This window comes from Hordeum vulgare, chromosome 3H, assembly GCF_904849725.1.
Source record: "Hordeum vulgare subsp. vulgare chromosome 3H, MorexV3_pseudomolecules_assembly, whole genome shotgun sequence".
In the NCBI taxonomy this organism is placed as follows: domain Eukaryota; kingdom Viridiplantae; phylum Streptophyta; class Magnoliopsida; order Poales; family Poaceae; genus Hordeum; species Hordeum vulgare.
Genome location: NC_058520.1, coordinates 217125880 through 217151160, shown reverse-complemented (window position 1 = coordinate 217151160; position 25281 = coordinate 217125880).

The window sequence follows — 25281 nt, the reverse complement described above, 5'->3', positions numbered from 1 at the left end:
CCTAGACATGGAAATGCTTGGTTCCCTTGACTGGCATGACATAGAGGTACACGTGATCCCCAGGGTTGAGTTCCACATCTCGGCAGTGTGAATCCGCGTAGCTCTTTTGTCACGACTTGGCAGCCTTTACGTGCTCCCTGACGAGTTGCACCTTCTCCTCAGCTTCACGGATAATGTCCAACCGAAAAATCATTCCTTCACCAGTCCCAGACTAGTTGAGGGGAGTGCGTCACTTACGTCCGTACAACGCCTCAAATGGGGCCATCTGGAGACTAGACTGATAGTTGTTGTTGTAAGAGAACTCACCAAAAGGCAAACACTCTTCCCATTTGGTTCCGTGCGCCCACACACAAGCGTGGAGCATATCCTCAAGTATCTGATTTAGTCGCTCCGTTTGCCCACCGGTGTGCGAGTGGAAGGCGGTGCTGAAGGAGAGTTTGGTTCCCAAGGCCTCTTGAAACTCCTTCCAGAATCTCCTTGGGAAATCCATGGAGGCTCACAATACTCTTAATATAGAGATTGGCCAACTTGTTTCCCTCATATTTGGTACTGACAGGAAAGAAGTGGGCCAGCTTGGTCAAATGGTCAACAATGACCCATATGGAGTCGTGTCCCTTGCCTCACTTAGGCAGACTAGTGATGAAGTCCATACCGACTTTATCCCACTTCCATTCAGGCACCTGGAGAGGTTGTAGGAGCCCCGCATGTCATTGGTGCTCAGCTTTGACTTGCTGGCATACGTCGCACTTGGCGACATATGAAGCTATTTCCCTCTTCATACCATGCCACCAGAATCTTTCTCTCAGGTCTTGATACATCTTGGTCCCATCAGGGTGAATTGAGTATGGAGTATCGTGGGCTTCTTGCAAGATTAGATTCTTGAGTTCCGTCATGTTGGGTACGCATATGATTCCCAAACCACACAACTCCATGTTCATACAGTGAGAAACATGGGGCCTTGCCTTCCTTGATATCCCTCTTAATGCTTTCGATGCTCTCGTGTCCCTTCTAGGCCTCTTTAATGTCGTTCATTAGCATGGGTTTTGCTTCAAGGTTCGTTAGGAATCCTTGTTCAACTAGCTCCAACCCGAAGCTATCCAGCTCCTTATATAGAGCGGGTAGCCTTTCCTCAATCGCGGCATTCAAGGTGAAAGCCTTTCGGCTCAAGGCGTGTGCTACCACGTTGGCCTTACTGGGATGGTATTGAATGTTGAGGTCGTAGTCTTCAATTAACTCCAACCATCTTCGCTGCCTCATATTCAATTCCTTCTAGGTAAAAATATACTTCAGACTCTTATGGTCAGTGTATATTTCGCATCGCTTCCCCAAAAGGTAATGACGCCATGTCTTCAAAGCATGAACTACGACCGCCAACTTGAAGTCGGGAGTGGCATAGTTCTCTTCATGAGGGTGCAATTGTCGTGACAGATAAGCCACGACCCTGCCGTCTTGCTTTAAAACGCCTCCGAGCCTGATTCTTGATGCATCGCGGTATATCACAAACTGCTTGTTTATATGTAGAGTGGCCAGTACTAGGGTGGTGGTTAATCTCTTCTTTAGTTCTTGGAAGTTTTCTTCACACTCCGGCGTCCATTCGGACTTATTGCCTTTCTTCAGGACTTGATGCGAGACAATCCGTCCACGAACTTGTGGTAATATACCGCAAGTCCGAGGAAACTTTTTTACTTCCTTCACATCAATTGGCGACTCCCAGTTTGTTACCATAGTAACCTTGGCGGGATCAACGGCCAGTCCACCCACCGTCATGGTATGACCCAAGAATCCAACTTCACGCTGCCAAAATTCTCACTTGCTGAATTTGGCATAAAGTTGATGCTCTCGAAATTTTTCCAACACCATCCTCAAGTGTTGCTCATGCTCTTCTTCAAACTTGGAGAAGATGAGTATGTCGTTGATGAAGACAACAACAAACTTGTCCAGATATTGCATGAAGACTTTGTTCATGAGGTACATGAAGTAGGCTGGGGCATTAGTCAACCCAAATGACCTGACCGTGCACTCGTATAGGCCATACCTGGTCACGAATGTCGTCTTTGGTATGTCTTCGGGCCGATTCTTTAGTTGGTAGTACCCAGATTTGAGATCGATCTTGGAGAATACCTTGGCACCATTTAACTCGTGGAATAGGTCTTCAATCATGGGGAGTGGATACTTGTTCTTTATCGACTTCATTGAGGGAACGGTAATCCACGCAGAGCCTGATAGTCCCATCCTTCTTGGACATGAATAGAACAGGTGATCCCCAAGGTGAGGCACTAGGACGAATAAATCCCTTCCTGAGCTGCTCGGCTAGCTGCTTCTTCAACTCTGCCAGTTCCTCGAATCCCATCCTATAGGGCATACTGTAGATAGGCCTTGATCCGGGCATGATCCCAATGAGTAACTATATGTCTCGGTCACGAGGCATCCCAGGCAATTCATCGAGAAAAACGTCCGAATATTCACATGCCACCAGTACTTGATCCAACTCTTTTCCCGAAAGGTAGTTAACCTGAGGAACTTGAGCGGAGGTAGGCTCGGGAACAGATTTGACTATGATTCCTTGGTCACTGGTCATGGTGATAGCTCTATTGGCAGAGTCCAGTATGCTCTAGTGCTTGGTCAACCAGTCCATACCAAGGATCACGTCCAAGACATTGCGACTTAAGGATGATGAGATCTGCTACGAAGTCTATTTCGTCAATGCTGATCCCAACTCCCGTACATCCTATGTTGGTTCTTAATACTGCACCCGGGGTCTGTACAACCATTTGACCCTTTAGGAATGTAGGTTTAAAGCCACTCTTCGTAGCAAACTTTTGGGTGACAAAAGAATGCAAAGCACCAGAATCAAGCAATATTGTTGCTAGAGTGGAGTTGATGAGGAACGTACCCAGTATGCAGTCCGGGTCTTCCTGGGCTTCTTCTGTGGAGATGTGGTGCACATGTCCCCTGTTGTGGTATTGCTGGTCGCGGGAAGCCTGTTTTTTTGGGTGCTCCATGACCTTGTCCTTGACTCGGTGCATTGGGGCGCGGTGCATCGGGCTTCTTTATAGTCATCATTCTCGGGGGAATGTGAGCAGCGCGGAACCCGTCCTTGAATAGATCCCAAGTGATAAGATGCACGCCTTGCATGATTTGGAACCCGACCCACCAAGCCCTGGCAGTGCCTCCGAGATAGTGAGAGGCATAGAGAATGTTTTCACGGTCGTCGGTGCATTTAACCAGTGGGAGAAGGTCTTCAATAGTGCGGATCCAGTCATCGACATCCAGGGGCTCAGTTGTCTCGGGGAATATTGGAGGCATAATCCTCATGAACTCCGACAGAGTGGAGCGACCATTGTCATTGCCGCCCTAGGTGCGTTGTTCACTACGACATGAGCTATGTGCTGGATAGCGGTATTGTTGGCTTGGCATTCCTCTCGGAGAGCTTGGAGGAACTGAGCCACAGTTAGGTTCTCCGGAGAAGGTGGTGGCAGGGGAATGTCGCCTTGCGGCTGCTCCTGGTGAACTCCAGCTTGTGCAGACCCACCGGCTCCTCGCTGCTAGCTAGATTCGCAGTACTGGGGTTGCTAAAGGTACTTGTGCGAGTAGCAATCACCATCCTGTTTTGCAGCACTCAGGACAATAACCCAAAATGGTCGAGAGAAAAGCATAAGGGAGAAATGTGCCTACATAAGGGGTTTTTGGTATGGTGCAAGGGTGTCAAACAATAAGGGTCGAAGAACCCTATGCAAATACATTAATCAAGATAAGTGATGTAGCCACTTACATGTTGCCTAGGTCAAAAGCACGGCTTGCATCGAGACACAAACACAAAGCACACACTACAAGCATACATGGTTTCATATTAACCATTACACGGACTCGACTTCGCATGGGGACTCCTAGTTTGACTTAAGACGTCCATCCTAAGTAGCGGATTGCTCGATCTCATATTTGCGCTCCTCGGGGTCTTCCTCCTCGTCATCATTTGTGCGGGCATTGTCTCCTGTCAAGGATGTGTGGGAAGGAAGAAGTCTATCACGTCGGCGCTTTGTCGGAGAAGCGGTGAGGAGCTGTATATACTCCTCGACGGTCATGCGGCGACTAAGAATAGGGGTGATCTTATGTGGTGGTAGTCCTCCTCTAAATGCGACAGCACGCTGTCCTCCGAGTGCTCCTTCTTTGTTGATCTTGGTTGCCTTCATCTTTTCTTGGCGGAGTAGTTCCTTGACATGATAGAGTTCTTGGTGAACCACCACTGATTCCTTCATCAGATTGTGAACTAGGCTATTGGCACAGAGGCTGAAGTAGGTCCGAAACCTGAGTGGCATCCCTCCTTCCGGGGATGGGTTTAGCGTCCAACTCCCGCCAGCCTCATGCTTGACAAAAGGTAGGTAGCGGGTTGCCGGCTCATTATCCATCTCTAGAAGGAAGTCGCGGATGTGCACGAGCGCCTCTCGTGTTGCCGTCTCAACTGCCAATACCAGAGTCTCGATATGTGGCCCTTTAAAGAACCAACTAGTTGGAGAGTCATTTGCCTTTACAATTACGTCCACGAGATATTCCTTTGTGCTCGCATTGACCCAGTGCTCGTGGTAGAGGTAAACGGGTGTTCGGTGTACTTGACACTTCTACAAGCTGTCCCCCAGAAGTAGGGGAAAGCCAGTTTCCAGGAGTGTCTCAGGTACGATGGCCATCTACAAGGTTTTTGAAGAGTGGTCAGAAAGTTGTGAATGGTACACAAAGGCTGTAAGGGTGTATAAAACCCCAATGTAAGGATTGAGTGTGATATTCATCCCGGCTAACGTCCATGCTACCTAAGGCTTCCAATAGTGAGGATGGCTCTTATACCAGCTCTGTGGGGACCCCGACTTACGAGTCGAGACCACCGAATGAACGTATACAGTGATCCCAGAGATCAATGCTCATTGAACACATAGATACCGAATAACAAGAGTCTTACATCCATGAATAACATCTGATACAGATAATGACCATTATGGTCAAGTCTTACATAGATAGGGCCATGAAGGCTAGTCACACCAACACAACTAATAGCAGAAATTTTGATAGTAAACGTGAACCCGTGCCATAAGCCTTAACCAACATGTAATATGACTATGAAGCGTCCTAGTTCGTATGTGTGTCTCCGACGATGCATTCTTCTCGTTATTCCGGTTCCTCCGTGTTTGGTCAATAAAATAACCAGTGGCAAGCCAATGAGTACTTTGATTTTACTCGCAAACAACCCATGATGCGGATTATGTAATCGAGTGAAATGTGAAGTATAATGCAGCCATTGCGGAAAGCAGGTTTATAAATGCATAAGCATGGTAATGTATTTAGATAGTCATGCATCAATAAGTAAATAGTAACCATAAGAAGAGGTCACAAATATAAACATAAATATTCCGAGGACTTAACACCTCAGGTTTAACCTCTATGCCAAGTCACAAAACTTGACCAAGTAATCACTTTCTCATGTAACACCCTTATACGTTTGCACACCTGGTTTATGCAAAAACGACTCGACGTAGTTTAAGCGGGATCACCCAACTGTCCTTGACCGTGGACATGGGTATTTGAATAGTTTTACACTCTGCAGAGGTTGTACGCTATACCCACGAGATACGGGAAACTTCCGTGTCAACCACGACTCGCGATATATAACATACCCGAGGTAAGTACCCGATCAATGCCTTTCCCCTGACGATACTAGACAAAGAGTCCACTCGATTGGTACCCCTCCCACATGAGGTACGTCTTACGAGCACCTACCCTATACCGTATCATCCATGCAGGGACCAACGGTATACTCGGAACAGGTAAAAAGGCATAGTCCGCCTACCTGGCACGACCCCATCACGAGAGTGACCTTATCACTCCCGCCACTAGTAATGTGGACTCTTTTCTAGCATGACCAGAGTAATCAACACAGCCCCGTCCCATAAGGGGGTATCGTGGTCGCACATGTAAGGTTGGGATGGTCAGCAAATCTTAAATATAATCCCATTTCTGAAACCAATGATTGAGCATTTCTTCACATAATATTTTTAGTCTTTTTGCATCACTTTGTAATCATATGAGAACATTATTTACTCAATAGATATTAAAATACCACTATTATGCTAGCTTTACAACACTTCTTCATGTTTTGCAGAAAAGGTCGAAAAGGCCCCAAATTCTTCGATTGTGGACATGAGGAGAAGTTGTTGCCGCTGCAAATCGACCAAGGGGCCAAGCAAAAGATGGGAGGACCAACTTGGGAAGAAAGAAGAGAAGTAGGAGGGCTAAATAGGAACAATGCAGATCTGATCGAGAGGGGTCTAAATCCCTAGGGTGGCCTTCAATCCCCTTCGGGCCTGGCTACATCTCCTTCTCCCCAACCTCCTTCTCCACCACCGGCTGTCGCTATAGCCAGGCCGGTGTGGTGGCGAGCCTCAAAGCCATCCATCTGCCACATCACCCAGCCACCAGCGCCACACACCTCCATCACCAACGCCAAGCCCCCATGTTGTCGCTACCGTTTTCTTCCCTTACCTTGATCAGTGTTGAATCTGGTGCTCCTCCTGCGTCCTCTGCTACTTGATGTTGCTTCCCTCATCCTCCCTCGGCTGCATTAAATCTCTACTCCGCTGCTGTTGAATCTCTCTCTCCCTCATCAAGATCGCTGCTGCACCTCCTCCTGTGAACATCTCTATTCCCTTGCTACTCCTTCCTTGACCTGTTGTTGCTCCCTCTCCCCTCGCCCTTGCTGCTCTTCCTGTTGGTTGTGACCTTTCCTGGCTGCTGCTGATGCCCTCAACTTCCTGCTGCTATCTCTCTTTCTCCCTTTTTATATTCTCTTAATTTTCTGTAAAAGGGGATGTGTAGTACATGTAATGTTCAAATTTTAGTAGTGCTAGCAACTTGTTGTTTGTTCAGTTTACTAATTGTATAATATAGCACTTGTTATGCTGGATATAACTAGTTGACGACTTGTTAATTTGGGAGAGAATTGTTGTATTAGATTCTGCTTCTTTGAATTAGTAATCTGATAGCCCATGTGTGTGATACTCTGTTCGTATGTGTGTTGTTATTCGTGTATTTACCTTACTATAGAACTTGTTTCCTTCTGTAGTATCTGTGTTAGGTCGAGTACCTGTGATATATAAATAGGTCTCTATGTGTGTGATGTGAAGTTGTTATATTCTTCCCTCTACTACATGCTTGATTGTTATAATATATATGTGTTCTTGTTTCTTCCCTTAATATTGTCTCTCATTTGTGTTAGTACAAAAAATACAAAAAAGGCACAGAGTATAATGTGAACCTCCCTTTGCTTGTTTTTGCATTTTTTTGGTCGATGAATTTATGCAATGATCTTACATAAATTTAGGTTTATTTTCCGGAAAACATTCCCATAATTGTGTGATCTAGCTTTAGCCGAGCATAGTCGTTGATTTGCCTAGTCCCTGTGGAGAACACGACTACCCGCAGTTTGGGCGTAAAAACCCACTGTACTTACACTCGATTAACCACTCATACAAAACCTTTCCGGTACACCACTTTTTTCTCAAGTGATCATCCAGTTCAACACCATCACCCTCGGGCATTAGTGGCACCCGATAGGGTTTTCATAAAAACTTTTTTTATCACTGTTGTGTTACTATCACCATGCATGTGCTCATCCTATGCGTAGCACCACTATCTACTTGTCAACTTTTATCAGCTTGACCTTCATAGATGGTAAGGTCATGCTCAAATGCAAATGCCCTAGAGGAGCCATCTGTAACACCATAAAGGGGTGTACCGATTAGTCATGACTATATGCATTGGAAGAAAGTAATCAACAGGTCATGCATAAAACATTTTCTCACACATGGTCAAAGGGTTGCTTGCCTTGATCAGCTAGGTACCCGGGGTCTTCGAGGTCTTCGGGTCCAAGTCCTTTGTCAAATGCGTGATCTATCGTTGTAATAGCAATAGTAATAATAAGGACCACAACCAAAAACAGAGTACAAACTCACATCAAAAATGTTACCCTATTTTGTAAAATCCTACTATTATTTATCAACATATTTGTTTCTGGTTTCGGGAAGAAAACGTACTTCTAAAGTCTTTCCAACACAAGTTAAAAATACTTAAACTAGGTTTTTAAATGAACCTATGAATAAAAGTTGTCATAAAAAGTCCATAAACAACACTTCTAAATACTACACAATTTTACAAGAATTAGAGTGGAAAAATATTTAAGTTTGGATAAGTAGTTAATCCTGTAGATTTATTTTAAAAAAATAGAATAAAAATAAAAGAAAAGCTCCAGCTCACTGGCCTGGCTCGACCAGTAGTTGAGTAGGCCCAGCTGGCAAACCGGCCAGCCAGCCTGTGAGCCAGCCTAGGCACGCGTGCGTCGTCATGTTTAAACCTGACGCGCGGGCCCTTGCGGCCAGCGACAGAGAGGAAAGAGAGGAGGGAGAGAGGCCGTCGACAGGTGGTGTCCTCCTGTCGGCGTCGTCTTCTTCCTCCAGATAGAGGAGAGGGGCGGCTCACCGGCAGCAGCTCCAGTGTCCCCGAGGCCAGGTGAGAACGGGAATGGGCTCGTGGCACCTCCGCCTACCTGATGGGGGTCGAGAGGTCGACGGAGATAGCCCGAGTCGCCGACGACGATGAGGCCGCGGCAGAGACCTTTCGGGAAGGTGCTCAGAATGGTCCTCCGAGCAGGGCGAAGGACGAGGGAGTGGTGGAGAAGGCTCAGGAGGTCTTTGCAGTCACTGGGAAAGTGGAGAGAGCTCAGGAGTGTGGGTGTAGCCCAAGATCGACGAAGCCCCGACGGGGTGGCCCCTCAGTCGATCTCGAGTACCGGGGATCTCTTAGCTCAAGGGGGTGCTTGACGTTGTAGATTGGAGTGGAAAGGGAGGTTCTGGTGGTGCGGAGGGGTGTGGGGGAGCCTTTTTTTGGGCGAGAGACGAGCCACGGAACGATGGTCAACCGGTGGTATTATTGCGGCGGCACGAGAGGGAGAGAGGGCTCGAGCGCGAAATGGTGGTATTGCGGACACGGTTTAGGATCGTGCGACATCTTAAGGAGGAGCGGGGGGAGCCTCTTGGTGCATCGAGGTGGCGGGGTCCTTCTAGCCGCTTCGGCCATGCGTGGGCACGCGTCACCAGGGGCAGAGGAGAGGGGAAGAAGAGGGGCCTGATGCTGTCCTGGACTCGGCAGTCGGTGTGGTCAAAGAGGGGCAATGGGTGGAGGTGAGAACTGGCCGGTGCTGGTCTCATGGGGCTCGGGTGCGCCTTGTGGTGCGTCCAGAGTGCGGCTTTGGCATGCCACGAGATGCTGGCGTGCTCTGGCACGTCTTGGCCTGTGTCTGAGGTGTCTTGGAAATGGGGTAGATGCTTTTAGGCCGAGAAAAATCAAGCTGGCCAAAGGGAGAGAGTTAAACTGTTGCTGCCAGCCTTGATCCAGGAGCTAGAATGGAGATTTTGGCTCCCTGTCATTGAACTAGTGTTGGGCCACTCGTTTGTAGTTGAGGAGGGGCATAGGCCATCAGTGACAATAGTTTGGAGCAAAGGGAGTAAGTGTGGTGGTTTCTAAATGTTGTTTCCCAAATCTGGCAGAAGGTGTTTGATGCATGATAGGGGAAGTTAACCTCCTCCAAATGCATTAAGAGTTTACATGATTTGGTCATGGATATAATTAGGAGGCTCTACCAAATTTGAGCTGCATTGAACAAGTTTGGCAATGTAAACATGAAAATACCCACAAATGGGAAGATCTGCATTCTTGTGAGGAGATGTGAGCAAATCAATTCCCACAACTCCAAATCTTGGCATGATCTCCTTATTTGGGGTATTGAGCACTCTTGCAAAGTTTGGGACCAAATGGACAAACTTGGCAAGGTAGAGTTGCTCAAACTTGATTCTGGACAAAAAGGGTTTCTGAATTATTTGGTGAATCAAATCACCTTGGATGGACGTGAATCTTTGCATGATCACCAAATATAGCATGTGGGGCATCCTAGAATTTTCTGGGAATTTATTGAGAATATTTCCGTTGTAAATATTTTGAAAGGTCAAAACAGACGGAATTCATTTTCAGAGGTTTGCTCAAATATTTTGCAGAGGACTAGGGGTTGAAACTCTTATGTATGGAAAATATATGTCCTCTGAGTATTTCCAAAGTTTCTCAGTTTTTTCTAAGGTAGGAAAATAACTTCATGGGGATCGAGCCGCGCCTGGACCTCTGGCGCCGACTCTTTTACTTGAACTAGCTGATGGCGAAGGATGGGGCCACCGGCAACAAACGGATGACCGCCTGAGACGCGGCGCTCGTCTTTCACCAGACCGGATCCTTCTTACCGAGGCTTCCTCTATAGGACTCGGTGAAGAAATGGAAGAGGGGGTTCTTCTATGTGAAGAATGTCAATCCGGCAGATGACCGCATCAACCTTCCTACCTTCGTCAACGCGCCGCCGATCGAGAAGCAGAACTGGCAGACTAACCTGCCGCATCCGGTTTCGGAGGTGAATTTAATCTATGCCCAACTGGAACTCCTCGAGGCGTAGGGCCTTATCGCCATGGATTTCCTCGCCACCATGGTGGCGCGCCAGATCCTGCCACTGCAGCACCGACCGCGCCTTATGTGCCAGATGGGTGGCCGGCACGACCCGTGCCGGCTCTTGATGAAGGACTGCGGGCATCCAGCGTGGCGGCGCGGGTGAACCTTATATGCTCTACCTCGCTGGACGAGGGTGGTGGATGGCTTTGGGGCAAGGCCCCTTACGACCGGGAGCATCCGTCCCCAACGGTAAGCCGCGCACCAGCCTTAGTTTGTTTTGTTGATCACGTCGTACTATGGCTGCTCACGCCGGATGTCGGTTCCGCCGACAGTTGTTTGCCCGGCTACAAGTTTATGGCCGGCCAGGACAGGACATGCACGAGTCGGACCCCGAGGAGATCGAAGACACCGACGAGGTGGAACCGCGAGAGGCGGCCCGCACCGGGGACCAGGAGTCCGGCCATGATGTGGTGGAGTCGGACGGATCCAAGCCGACTGGTGAGTTTCCCAAGTTCGAGTAGCTTGGTTGGACTGATGACAATGTGGAGTCACCCAAGTTGTGTGGTGCAACCACCACAAAGGATTCGGAGATGCCGAAAGACGCCTCAAGCGTGCCGAGGAGACGGATGCGCCGAGTTGCCCATGACCAAGTCGGAGAAGATGGCGGGCGGGGGTGAGGAAGAAGGACAAGCAGCCGGTTGGCGCTCGCCCGGTTTCCAAGTGTGTGGGTGGTGGGCCTCCAGCTGGAGGTTGTGGAGGCGGCGCGAAGAAGCGGCAACTCGCCCCGGCGGGGCCCTCCAGGCGGTCGGTTCCCGTGAGCACCGGGTGAGTCGAACGAGTATCCCGTTTCCTTTGCTTGCCTTTTTTCCTTTGCGAGATTCATCACTCATTAGGAGACGATGAGCAGGTCTGCTGGCGCCCTGGCGAAGCCCATTCGAATTGCAAGGACGGAGGACGAGGGGGGCTCCGAGAAGGAGCATGCCACGTGGGCTGAGGTGGATGCGACACAAAAGGCGTTGCGCGAGCAGGAGCACCGTCCGTGGGAGGAGGCGGAGCGAAAGGCGGCGGCTAGCCAGGACCCCACGGGGAAGAGGGCGGACGACTCCAGCCTGGAGCCGCCGTCCAAAGAGAATTGCGCCAACAAAAATCATGACCCCGCGCGACAGCGGGACCAGGACGTGTAGGACGTCGAGCGGATGCGCACGGATGTGAGTGCGGCAGATGCCGCGGAGAAGCCCGAGTCGGGGCTTGACAACGCGTTGAAGGGGCCCAAGATGGCGCCAAAAGCACCCGAGGCCTAGTCGGAGGCTACACCGAACGTGCCAAAGGACGCGCCCGAGACCGAGGGCCCGCCACCATGGACGAGGACCCCGAGCAGCGGAGCAGACGGATCGAACGGGTCGGTGCTGAAGATGGGAGACGAGGCCCCAAGGGTTGAGGTCGCCGCCACGCATGAGGCCGCCAACTCGGTGTGCCGAGGGAGACGGCTAGGAGTGCGCCTCCGGGGCCCGGCACCGTGGTCATGTCGACGCGCATTCCGGCTCCTCCTCGAGCCGGCTCCTGTTCAGGGAACCGGACAATGGAGACCTGGGGCGTGGCCAGCGCGAACCCTGGGAGAGGAGCCCCCAGCGCCCTGTTTAGTGGGGTCCCTGCACTGATCGTGGGGTTCGCCCAATGCTGTAATCATGTGGCGCAGCTGACCCACGTGGTGCAAGACGAGCTGCAAGGCCTTGAGCAGTTGGTTGGAGTAAGTTTTCTATCCCCCTGCGTGTTCTTTGGTATTTTTTCTTCTTGAATTGCTTCAGTGGGGGCATGCCAGCGCACCCACTCGTTGTAGCCCCAAGAGTCGGGCCAACTGGGAATCATCCGGGTCGAGTCTTGCTCGCGGCTAGTTGTTTCTTCTTCTTCAAGTGAGGGTGCGCGAGCGCACCCACTGGGTGTAGCCCCCGAGAGTCGGGCCGACTGGGAATCAGCCGGGTCGATTCTTACTCGCGGCTAACTCTTTTCTTCTGCCACTTCAGGATTAGCTTGACCGTCGGGTGCTTTCTCACAACACGTTGTTGAGCCGGCACAGGGAGGCAGAGGACCAATTGGTCGATCTTCGGGACCGGCTAGCCCGAGTGGTCAGGAGCAGGATGCCCTTAGAGAGGAGGGCAGCCGACTGCAGTAGGAGGTGGAGCTTCTCCAAGCAGAGAAGAATGACCGCGAGGAGGCCCATCGCTCGGAGTTGGAGCGGCGGGACGCTTTCCATCGCGATGCCATGTCGAATAAGGAAGCGGGCCACAACGCAGATCTTTAGCGGCTGGTCGGGGTCCATCACGGGGAGTTAGAGCATCGGGACACGTCCCATGCTGCGGCCTTGAAGGACAAGGACGCCAGGCTGGCAAAGGAGGTCAATGCGACACGGGCTGCGCGAGGTCCAGGCGTATGCAACCCGGGATCACGAGCTGGAGGAGGAGGTTGGCGAAGTCGACATATTCCTCGACGATGAGTCTTCCTTGGCTTGTTTTGCTTTTCTAGTGTCGATTGGAACTCTTTTTCCTTTTTCTTGCATCGCGCTCCCGCCTTTGCTCTCCGATCTCTTCCCGGGAACAGGGGAGGCGGCCGATGCACCGCAAGGAGGGACGGGCCGCGGGCGCCCAGGTTAAGGCGGATGCTGGTTGGACCGTGGACGAGGTGGCGATCGCCACCAAAGCTCACCTGCGGGAGCTGGCGCGATCTGTGGCCCAGCTACAGAAGGCCGGACTGGTCATGGTTCACACCCTTTGGCCGGATGCGTTGGAACCGGCTTCAGGTTGCCAAGTCGTGTTACTCGGACCTCGACTTCGGCCTGCTCGTGGTGCAGTGTGCTGGACAGGAGGCAGAGCTGGCCGTGGTTGAGGATGATCTTCTCATGCGGGCCAACGATCTTGCATTGTTTGCCCCGTGGGACGAATATTCCTTCGAGCGGAAGGCCGACGGTAGGCTGGTTTCGGAGGACCAGTACGAGTTGGCTTTTGACGACCCCGACGGCAGCGCCGGCGGGACGGATCTTGAAGATGCTGACTCCAGCGGTGAAGCTTATGTCGACTCTGCGGCGGGCGGCGACACGACCACGAAGGCCGAGGCGGGAGGTGCCCAATCGGATGACGGAGCCTGTGCCTCTACCGCCATGGATGACACCGGTGCCACGGGTGGAGCCGCCACCAGCTAGATCTTTTCCGTCTTCCTGCATTTGTAGTTAATTCGCAGTTCCACCCACTCGGTATATGGTGTAATGAACCTTGGTCATGGGCCTTTGGTACTTTTTTCTAATATATGCATGTGTCGAATGCTTGCTCGAAAGAAATTGTGCTTGCCAACTCGTTTTCGATCTTTGTTTCCCTTTGCTTCCGTCCACCCAAAACTTTGCCCTTTCCAGCTTCCGCCCCGCGAGTCCGACAGTTGGGAGTCGGTCTGTGACTAGGGCGGGGGCCTCTGCCTTTGGGGTGTCATTTGTGTATTTTTGGAAGCCGCGAGAACACTTAGACTTAGGACGAGTCAGCGGAGGTCGTATAAGAAAAGGAACCATAGACGGTTATACTAGCCCGAGCCGGTTGCTCCTTCGTAGTCTGAATCTACGAGCGGTTAGCTTTCCGTCCCACGGACCCGCTAGCCGGACTGCCGGGAGCCGGTCTGTAGCTAGACGAGGTGGCAAGGGTTTTCGCTTCACACGCACAGTGTAATCGGCTACGAATGGAGGAAAGGCTCGGGCCGGCCATCGACCCCCCGGGTCCGAGGAGCCGAACTGGGGAGCCTGCTCAGAAAGCAAAATATTTGGGGAATCAAAAAGGTGTGCCCGAAACGTCGGCTTGGGGCACCCGCTGCAATCATTTAAGCCCAAAAGGGTAGGGGATACATATGTACAATCATTTTCTTTCTTTCTCTTAGTTGTGGAACAGGTGAAGGAGTGTTGCGTTCCATTGACGCTGCGTCTCCTCGCTGGAGGCGTCTCTTTTGTGCTTCTATGGCTTATGGGCGTCTATCAGATAGTACGCGTTGTTGCGCAGCACCTTGCTGATGTTGAAGGGTCCCTCCCATGGGGAGGACAGCTTGTGCTAGCCAGTTGTTCAATGAATTCTTCTAAGTACGAGGTCCCCCTCGCGGAAAGAGAGGGGCCTGATCCTTTTCCTGTGGTAGCATCTCAGCTCCTGCTGGTAGATAGTCGTTCGACTTAGGGCTAGGTCGTGTGCCTCTTCGAGTAGGTCAATGTCGTATTCTCTTGCTTCTTTTGGGTCTGTCTCCGTGTACAGGGGAAAAGCGAGGCGAGTCGAACTCGACATCCGTGGGGATGACCGCCTTGTACACGTACACGAGGAACAATGGGGTGAAGCCAGTTGACCGGTTGGCCGTGGTGCGGAAGCTCCATAGTGTAGCCGGCAGCTCTTCGATCGAGCAGCCGACTGACCTGACGAGTGTCGACACAAGTCTTGGTTTGATGTTGGCCAGGATCAGGCCGTTTGCCCTTTTCGCCTAGTCATTTGATTGCGGGTGGGCAACCGACGCGAGGTCGAGCCGGATGCCCTCCTTGGCATAGTAGAGCACCATTGCGCCTTTGGAGAAGTTGGTGTCATTGTCAGTGATGACACTGTGGGAGATGCCGTAGCGGACAGTGATGTCTTTAATGAACTTGACGGTTGTTGGGTCATCCAGCTTCTTGATGGGCCTAGCTTCGATCCACTTGGGGAATTTGTCGACGGACACCAGAAGATGCGTCATGCCGCCTCAGTCCATTTTGAACGGTCCCACCATGTCGAGCCGCCAGACGGTGAAAGGCCACGGGAGGGGGATGGTCTTGAGGGCAGAAGCTAGTAGGTGGCTCTGCGTGCTAAAGCGTGGGCATCCTTCACACTTGTCGGCCATGGCTGTTGCTTCCTCCAGGGCCGTGGGCTAGTAGAGTTCGTGTCAGGATGCCTTGGCCACCAGGGTTCTGGAGGCGGCATGATCCCCGCACTCGCCCTGGTGGATGTGTCTAAGGATTTCTTGTCCCTTCTCTGATTCGACGCATCATTGTAACACGCCGGTTGTGCTGTGCCGAACCAGGTCGCAGTTTATGATGGCATAGGCGGGTGATCGGTGCTGGATCTGTTGTGCCTCGGCCCGTCTGGTAGGAGTTAGCCGCGAAGGAGGAGGGCGAGGATGGTCTCGGTCCCATGTTGGGGCAGAGACGGGAGGTGGCTCCGGCTCGGGCTGGGGACCGGGGGAAGCCTTAGCCCCTGGGTTTGTCGTTGGAGTCCTGAAGATGAATTCGTTAGTCCCCGGGATTGAGGCCGCAGTCGGCCCACAGTCTACCTTCCGCAGTCGGGAGATTGCGGGCTCGGATCCAGGTGGGTTGGACGTGGGGTTCGTCGCAGCCGATGACGCAAGCGGAGCCGACGATGTTGATGGGGCCGATGAAGCACGCGGAGTCGGTGGAACTGGTGGAGCCGGTTGTGACGCCCTCGGTTTAATCGTACGCTAATCATAAACGCAAATGGGTACGATCAAACCCAAGGACTCACGGGAAGATATCACAACACAACACTAGACAGAAATAAAACAATGTCAGCTTCATATTACAAGCCAGGGGCCTCGAGGTCTAGAATACGGAAGCTCGATAAACACACGAGTCAGCGTAAGCAACAATATCTGAGTACAGACATAAAACATGGGGTGCCTTAGAGAAGGCTAGCACAAAAGATACAACGATCGAACGAGGCGAGGCCTCCTGCCTGGGAACCTCCTAACTACTCCTGATCATCAGCGGCCTCCAGGTAGTAGTAGGCACCGTCGGGGGAGCTGTCGTCATCGGCGGGGACCTCCATCTCCTGGGCTCCATCATCTGGTCGCAGCATGGATCAAGGGGGCAAATGGGGAGCAAAGCAGCGGTGAGTACTCATCCAAAGTACTTGCAAGTCTTACATCAGAACTATTCTAAGTATGCATCAGTATCAAAGAAGGGGGGTTATATGTGGACTGACTGCACCAATACGAGAATAGAGAGAGAAGGCCTAGTCCTATCGAAGACTAGCATCTTCAGGGTCTTGCAGCAATAGACGAGAATAGAGCAAGGTAACACAATAATAGTCATATTGTTGCAGCAATATTAAAGTGAGGTCACACCCAGAGATCCTCCCTTGACTCCCTACGAGGAAGCAATCCTGAGGCAACTAATTCCAGTTAAGTAACAATTGTAGTTGTATAAGATCACGGCACAACTCCAAGTCGTCCTGTAACCGTGGACACGGCTATTCGAATAGTTAAATTCCATCCCTCCACGGGTGCACCACATGTGCCGTCACGCTCGATAACACTCTGGCCGGACACACTTTTCTGGGTCCTGCCCGGCCTCGGAATATCGACACGTCGCAGCCCCACCTAAGACTAATCACAGAGGCCAGCCCGCCGGTCTAAATCCTAAGCGTAAAGGGTTCATGGGCCCAGTCCCCCCCCCCCCGCGCTCCTGCATGATGCGAGGGAGGCCGACGTCAGTCCTAGCATCCCTTAATCACAAGCGCGATGCATCTTGGGACCACTCGGGCGTGCGCCACTACGTTGCTGACATCTGAATAGCTTCGGCGGATACTGTGACGCCGAGTACCCATAATTCTTCCCGCGTAGCCAGTTAGTGCGAAAAGGTCTTCGACCAACCCAGATCAAATACCCAAATCCATTAACATTTTAATTAGGCCATCGACACAATCTCGCGGGAATCGACCCGTTTTACATCTAATCACCAATGATCCCAGTAACATGGTCGAGTAACTGTGTGGTTGTAACATCGGGGGGAATCGGAGGTATCACCCTCGTTGGATTCCGAACGATGTATCCATCAAGGTGGGCTTAGAGGAATCACCCTCGGGGGTCCCACACTTGAGGGGTTGCACGACAGAGGCGTCATCGGGAATGATGAAAGAGGAATCACCCTCGATAACCACGACCGACTAGCTATACTACAGAGATATCATCAGGAGTACTTAGCGAGGTGTCACCCTTGGTACCTGACAGTATCTCTGTAACTCGTACAACTAAGGGGCTCTATGTGATGTGCCAGGTCTGGCTCGTCGATCAGGGATCGAGATTTGAAAGCAAGCGGGGCAACTGGACTACGGGGTCAGAGGGGAGGACTGCTCCACCTATACTAAGCAGATTTAAAGATACTGGAGTGAAAGTAGCAGTTCATGAAAAACAGGCTATGCATCAGATACAGGAGCTAACTACAACAGTAGCAAAATACTAATGCAAGCAGTAGGAAGAAAGACATAGGCGATATAGGAATGATCAAGGGGGGTTTGCTTGCCTTGCTGCTCTGCGGCAAAGGACTGATTGGCAGGGTCGTAGATGTACCCGGCAGCAGCGTCAGTCTCGGGGTCTACCGGTAAGAAGAGGGGGAAGAAACAATAAATAATTGCAACGGTGCAACACAATGCATGACATGGCAAGATAGAGGCTAGACATGAGCTAGCGCAGAAACATCCATCATAGACGGGTCGGAAGAATATCTGACGATATTTTCCGGGTCATGGGCTACCACCGGACAGATGGAAAATGATGGAAATGTTCCATGTTTGCTATGCTAGGGACGTGTGACAGAAGAATGGACCGTGTATCATGTTGAAAATATTTTGATCTGACTTACGGTTTATTTTATATTAATTTTTAAAGTTTTATTCAATAATTAAGAACTAAAAACAGATTTAGTTAATTTAATTTAATACTATTATGACATCAGCATGATGTCATGCTGACATCAACAATTGACGGGTCAATTGACGAGTGGGTCCCAAACGTCGTAGACACAAGTTTTTAATTAAGATTAAATAGTAATTAATCAGATTAATTCAGTGGGGGACCCACATGTCATACTCTAATTATATTAATTACCCAATTAATTAATTAACTAATATATATATATATATATATTTATTTAATAAAAACATTATTTCTATTTTTATATTCTAATTTTCACATTTTATAAAAGAGGTTGTGGGGCTTCCCTGTCATAGACAGCGGGGTGAGTTGGCCCCACCGGTAAGTGGCTTTAGGCCACATACACATTTTTCTACATACACATATTCTCCATATACCTATATACATAAATACATACATCGTGCATCTCATACATACAAAATACGTACGACATTTATACTTACATACATACGCAATACATCATTTATTTTTATTTCTTTCTTTCTCATCTCACAAGTGCACCTCTGTGTTTAACACAGAACTCAACATCACAGACAGAGGGACACAACTCCAAGATCACCTACGCGAACCTAACGGCGTCGGATCGGAACGTCGTTTTCCGGAACGGAACCGGGACGGTGCGAGGAAAGAGATGGTGGGAGGAGCCCGAGGAGGGGCTCACCGACGTTGACGAGAGGGCTCGGTGAAGCCGGAGTTCTCGGGAGGCGGAGGTGACGACGAGGAGGAGGACGAGGCGGTGACGATGGTGACGGTGGTGGTGGTGCCGGTGAGGACGGTCGCTGGAGAGGCCTCTTAGAGGGGGCCGACCGGCGTGACGAGGAGGAGGGGTCTCCTTTCCCGGTCCCTCCTGGACCGAGCGGGAAGAAGGGGCCGGCGCGACGGGGTGACTAGGGGGAGGCCTCGGTCGCCGGAGGGAGGAAGTGGGGCCGATGGGGAATCGTTGGGGGCTCTGGGATGGAGAGGAGCCGAGGGGGCTGGCTGTCGGTGGGAGGACCGAGCGGAGGGAGATGGCAGGGGGCCGCCGGCGGGAGGACGGGAGGCCGACGGGAGGGGAGTTGGGCAAGGTGCTGGGGGTTAGCAGGGGTCGGTTGGATCGGGTGTGGGGGGTAGGTGGGGTATCGGGCTGGGACGAGGAAGAGAGGAGGCCGAGGGGTGTGGGAGATCGAGGGGAGCAGGGAGGTGTCGGTGGGGGTCTCTCGGTCATGAGGGGGACCGGGAGATTAGGTGGGGAGGAGCCCCCTCGAGGGGTTGGTGGGAGGTAGAGCAGGTTGCGCAGGGGGGTGGCAGCTGCTGTAGGGGGCGAGGGGAGGGACTTGGCTCGCTAGGGTTGCCCCCTCGTGGGGCTTTATACCCCAGGGAGGGGGTGGGCCGAATAGGAGGGCTTGGTAGGCCCAATTCGGCAAGAGGGGTCCCTTTCCTTTTTTTTAAATACTTTCTTTTTATTATTATTTCTATTTTTTTTTGTTATTAAATCTTATTTACTTTCTTTTATAGTTTATTATATATACTTTTAATTCTTTCTTTTATTTATTTATTTTCATTTACTATATTTCTTTTATTCATTTTATTCAAAGCTCCACTTTTAAATATATGGGGTTTTACAATAATTCCTAAAGTGCCCGATTTGATATTATAATTCGCAAGGGAATTTTTAGAACTCCCCGACGTTTTTATTTCAACAACATAAAGTCTTTTCTCGTCCGACATTAATTTTAAGTTTCCAACTTTGATTCGGTTTCAACCAACACGAGATCATTGATATAATTAACGATGACGTGGCATCATTAGCGCGGGATCACTGTCGCTTAATAACAATCATCACTGTAGCAAAAGTCGAGGATGTCACACCAGTGAAGCAGGCGGAGCCAGCGGAGCTGGTGGAGCCGGCGGGGTCTCCGGTCCCGAGGTCGGCAGGGGGCCCGCGGGTACGAAGATTGATGTTGATTCCGAAAACGGCTTGATTGACGGCTTGTGCAGCCGCTCGAGGGAGATGACGACCGGGATTGCTTGTGGGTGGAGCCGATTTGTGCGAGTGCATCCACCATCTCGTCGTCCGCTCGGGGGACATGATGGAATTCGCAGTCCTCAAAAGTGTCGGTTAGTTGCTGCATCAGGAAGCGGCAACTGGCCATGTTGGCATCCCTGGCATCCCATTTGCCACAGACCTTCTACACAATAAGATCGGAGTCACCAAAGCAAATTATTCGCCCGATGCCGATTTCTGTGGCGAGTCGGAGGCCGTGGGTGAGCACCTTGTATTAGACCACGTTATTCGAGGCGGCGAAGTGGGTCTGGAGAGCGTACTTGAGCTGGTCCCCTTTCGGGGACGACAGGACGATGCCGGCTCCCAAGTTGGTCCGCACATTTGAGTCATCGAAGTGCATCCGCCGGTGCGTGGAGTCGGGAGGTGGAGACAAGAACTGGATCTCAGCCCAGTCGACAAGGAAATCGCCACCGCGTGGGCCTTTATGGCAATGCGCGGCTCGTAGCGGATGTCGTGATCGGCCATGGTGATGGACCACTTGGTGATCCGGCCCCTGGCAGCTCGGTTGCCCATGATCTCTGAAAGTGGAGTTGTACTCACCATCGTGATGGTGTGCTCCTCGAAGTATTGCTTCAGCTTCTTGGCGGCGAAGTATATCTCGTAGCACATCTTCTGGTAGTGCGGGTAGTTCTACTTGGAGGTGGAAAGGACTTTGCTTAGATAGTAGACAGGCGCTGAACCGGCAGCGCCCTGCACTTTTCTAGAAGCTCCACCACCAGGACGACGCTGACCACACGGGTGGTCGCCATGATGTACGTGAGCATAGGCTCTTTCTCCGCTGATGCGGCCAAGACGGACGCGTTGGAGAGGGTTCGCTTCAGGTCGCGGAATACCTCGTCCGCCTGGTTCTGCCACTCAAACTTGGTGTTCTTCTTCATTAGTTGGTAGAGGGGCATCGCCTTCTCTCCCAGCGTGCCGAAGAACCGACTGAGGGAGGCTACGCAGTCGGCGAACTTATGAACATCGTTGAGTCGAGCCAGCCTAGCCATGCGCTCGACGACTTTGAACTTCTGAGGATTGGCTTCGATGCCACATGCTCATACGAAATATCCGAAGAGCTGGCCGACTGGAACTCCGAAGACGCACTTCTCCGGATTGAGTCGGATCTTGTACCCATGCGGGTTGGAGAAGGTCTCCCGGAGATCGTCGAGGAGACTGAAATTATTCTTGGTCTTGATGACGGTGTCGTTGATGTAGACGTGTACATTCCTGCCAATCTATGCCAGGAGGCATTTTTGCATGCATCGTTGGAAGGTTGCGCGTGCATTCTTCAGGCTGAATGTCATATTTGTATAGCAGTAGGCTCCAAAGGGGGTGATGAAGGAGGTCTTGGGCCGGTCGGCTAGATCCAACTTGATTTGGTGGTAACCAGAGTAGCCATCCAAGAAGGACAGCAAATCATAGCCGGTCGTGGAGTCGATCACTTGATCTATCCGTGGCAGGGAAAAAGGGTCGTTTGGACACGCCTTGTTCAGGCTCGTGTAGTCAATGCACATGCGCCAGGTGTTGTTGTTCTTCAACACCGGAACCTGGTTTGCCAGCCAGTCTGGGTGGAAAACTTGAATGATGAAGTCGGACGCGAGCAGCCTGGCGATCTCTTCTCCAGTAGTGCGGCTCTTCCCCTCGAAGAAGTGGCGCAGGGGTTGTTTGACCAGCTTCGCATCTGGACGCACATGAAGCTTGTGCTCGGTGTACTTCCTGGGGATACCCGACATGTACTTGGGGGACCATGCAAAGATATCTCGATTCTCACGGAGGAAGTCGACGAGCTCGCCTTCCTATTTGGGGCTGAGGTTCGCGTCGATGGTGACACACTGCTGGGGATTGGCCGGGTCGAGCGGCACCTGCTTGGTGTCCTTTGACGGCTCGAACGTGGCCTCGCTGGCCGACTGGGATGGGGGTGTCAGCACAGCCGGGTGCTCGGTGGACTAGTCCACGAGCCGGTCGAGCTGCCTTCTCTCCTCCACGATCACCTGTGCTTCGGGCAGCTCGCTGCTATCGCACATGCACTCGATCAACTTCTTGTAGTTGCGAGCAACGATGATAATGCCCTTGGGCCCAGGCATCTTCATCTTGAGGTAGGCGTAATGGGGGATTTCCATGAACTTGACGATCGTCGGCTTGCCTAACTGCGCATTGTAGGGGCTATCGAGGTCCACCACCTCGACCAGATTGTCTAACGGCGGAAGTGATCCTTGTCGCCGAAGAAGATGTCGAGATGGATCTTGCCGATGAGGCAGCAAGACAGCCCGGGCACGAGGCCGTGGAAAATAGTCCGGGTCGGCTGCAGGTCCTTCTCCTTGAGCCCCAACATGAGCAGGGTCTCACCGTAGAGGATGTTGATGCTGCTACCGCCGTCGACTAGCACCTTGGAGGCGATGGTGGGGTCGAGGACGAGCGCATAGCTGGCAGGGTTTGGCATCACCGCTGGATGGTCCGCCCGCCTCCACATAACTGGCTTCTCAGACCAGTGCATGTACCGGGGAACAGCGGGGACCGTGGCGTTCCCTAGTGCCAGTGTTGACGTTGGCTATTCTTGTCATCACCCTCGCTGGTGAAAACAACGTAGGCCCCGTCCTGCTCGGGGAATTGGTCGCGAAGGAGGCCATCGTTGCGGGAGCCGGAGTCGGCACGGGAGCCGGGGCTTGAGGAGCTGAAGGCGGGGGAGCCGACAAACCCTCACCCCGAGCCAGTCATGGTGAGAAGCAGCAATGTCAGAGCGTATGGCCGGTCCGCTTTGCCCTGGAGTGCATTTTGCAAGGAGCATTGAGCATTTGCTCGAAGGTGAGCTTGGGCTGCCAGGCGGCCTTACCGGCTCACCGGCGCTTGCAGCCAGGCGGCCTTGCCAGCTCGCTAGCGCTGGCTGCCGGCCTGAGCAACCGGTTGCTGTTCCTCGACGGCTGCAACTTGCTTGGTCCCATGATCAGGATCCGTCTGGTCCTACTTGCGCTTGTTGTTCTGCAGGTCGAGGCTCTCGCTAGCCGGGCGCCTCGTGGCGGCCGGCTAGACAGGCTTGTCAGTCATGCTGACCTTGATCCACATTGTGGAGTCGTCCGTGGCGTATTTGTCCACCTTGTCCATGAGTGCCGCCAGCATGGTCGGCTCAGAGCATATAAGCTTGTGCCTGAGGAGGTTGCCGTCTCGGCAGCCCTCGATGAAGTACTCGATGGCTTGCACCTCATGGACTCCTTCACATGAGTTGCGCAGCTCAGTCCAGCGCATGACGTAGTCGCAGAGGGGCTCGTATGGATTCTGGACGAACATAGCCAGCTCGTGAGGGTGACCAGGGTGCATGTAGGTGCCTGTGAAGTTGCGAACAAAGGCCTCCTCGAAGTCAACCCAGGTGTTGACGTTGCCGGACGCCAGGCTATTAAGCCAGGTCCGAGCCGAGCAGGTCAGGATGAGCGGCACGTAGCGGGCGGCTAAGCGCTTGTTCCCCGGGGCGATGCCGACGTAAGTGGATTAGTTGATCAGCCAGTCCTCCGGCTTGGCGGAGCCATTGTACTTTGGAGTGTCGCGAGGGAGTGTGAATCCGGTTGGGAACGGCTCTCTGCGGATCCGGGGGATGAAGCACGCCGGACTGATGGGCGCTCTGTTGGAAATATGCCCTAGAGGAAATAATAATTAGTTATTATTATATTTCTTTGTTCATGATAATCGTTTATTATCCATGCTATAATTGTATTGATTGGAAACACAATACTTGTGTGGATACATAGACAAAACACTGTCCCTAGTAAGCCTCTAGTTGAATAGCTCGTTGATCAAAGATGGTCAAGGTTTCCTGGCCATAGGCAAGTGTTGTTACTTGATAATGGGATCACATCATTAGGAGAATCATGTGATGGACTAGACCCAAACTAATAGACGTAGCATGTTGATCGTGTCATTTTGTTGCTACTATTTTCTGCATGTCATGTATTTGTTCCTATGACCATGAGATCATATAACTCACTGACACTGGAGGAATGCTTTGTGTGTATCAAACGTCACAACGTAACTGGGTGACTATAAAGATGCTCTAGAGGTATCTCCGAAGGTGTTCGTTGAGTTAGTATGGATCAAGACTGGGATTTGTCACTCCGTATGACAAAGAGGTATCTCGGGGCCCACTCGGTAATACAACATCACACACAAGCCTTGCAAGCAATGTGACTTAGTGTAAGTTGCGGGATCTTGTATTACGGAACGAGTAAAGAAACTTGCCGGTAAACGAGATTGAAATAGGTATGCGGATACTGACGATCGAATCTCAGGCAAGTAACATACCGAAGGACAAAGGGAATGACATACGGGATTATATGAATCCTTGGCACTAAGGTTCAAACGATAAGATCTTCGTAGAATATGTAGGATCCAATATGGGCATCCAGGTCCCGCTATTGGATATTGACCGAGGAGTCTCTCGGGTCATGTCTACATAGTTTTCGAACCCGCAGGGTCTACACACTTAAGGTTCGACGTTGTTTTATGCGTATTTGAGTTATATGGTTGGTTACCGAATGTTGTTCGGAGTCCTGGATGAGATCACGGACGTCACGAGGGTTTCCCGAATGGTCCGGAAACGAAGATTGATATATAGGATGACCTCATTTGGTTACCGGAAGGTTTTCGTGCATTACCAGAAAAGTTTCGGGCTCATCGGTAGTGTACTCGGAGTGCCGGCAGGGGTGCCGGGGACCATCAGGAGGGGTGTCACGGCCCAAGGGGTCTCATGGGCTATGGGAAGAGATAAACCAGCCCCTAGTGGGCTGGAATAAGTTCCCACAAAGGCCCATAAGGTTTGAGAAGGAAAAAACACAAGGTGGAAAGAGTTTCCAAGTGGGAAGGTGGAATCCTACTCCAAGTAGGATTGGAGTAGGACTCCTCCACCTCCAATTTCGGCAAAACCTTTAGGTTTTGAGGCTGCCTCCTCCCCTCCCTCCCTCCTATATATAGTGGGGTTTTAGGGCTGATTTGAGACAACTTTTGCCACGGCAGCCCGACCACATACCTCCACGGTTTTA